Source organism: Morone saxatilis, unplaced genomic scaffold (genome assembly GCF_004916995.1).
Source record: "Morone saxatilis isolate NCDOM2014 unplaced genomic scaffold, NCSU_SB_2.0 Contig4, whole genome shotgun sequence".
Taxonomy (NCBI): domain Eukaryota; kingdom Metazoa; phylum Chordata; class Actinopteri; family Moronidae; genus Morone; species Morone saxatilis.
The window spans coordinates 17,173,380-17,174,269 of record NW_023339984.1 but is presented as its reverse complement, the minus strand read 5'-3'; positions in this window follow the sequence as shown (position 1 = coordinate 17,174,269).

The following is an 890-nucleotide window of genomic DNA, read 5'->3' as shown; positions in this document are numbered from 1 at the left end:
ACTGTCTCAACATTAAAGGTCCAGTGTGTAACATTTGGGAGGATCTATTGTCAGAAATGGAATATAATATTCATAGGTATGTTTTTATTAGTGAATAATCACCACAAAATAAGAATTACTGTGTTTTTGTAACCTTATAATGAGATGTTTTTATTTACAGGGGGAGCGGGTCTTCTTGTTGCTACAGTATACATATCACAATACAGGGGTTAAGATTCAATACGTTGTGATAAATTGCGATTCAGTTAACAACACTGTTATCCAAAAATTTTGTTTTTTTGTGAATCTGTACAATATCAGAAAATAAAATAACATTATACAACATGTTTTGATGTTTTCTTACACCTCTAGAAGGATACTCACTCTGAATCAGCTGCTACCAACCAGCACCTCTCTGTTCTGGAGTCTTCTGGGTCCTTCTCTTCCGGAGCAGTCGAACTAATTGAACATAATTAACTCACAAAACAGCTGCAGTGTGGTTACTAAAGTCTAAAACACTTTAACAACAAATACAACAACGTCAGAGTCAGATGGTCGATATCGCCACAGAACTCTTAATTAGGCCGGAAACAGGTGAGGTGTGATTGCTTACACCTGGAAGTTCCACTCAGGCAGGAATAAAGACAACCTGTGCTCGGGTCCTTTTAGCCACAGAAAACAATGAATGAATATATGTGATTATATTTAGTGTTTATTATTATTATTTATTGTGTGCAAACACTCGTAATGGTGAAACAACACTACAGTGAAAAAATACTCTATTACAAGTAAAAGTCCTGCATTCAAAACTTTATTTTGTGTTGATTGTGGCGCTCCCATGTGGACAAAAGTGGTAGTGTTTCTACCACCTGACTGGTGTTGAACGTCAGTCTGTTTAATGCAGTGGTTCC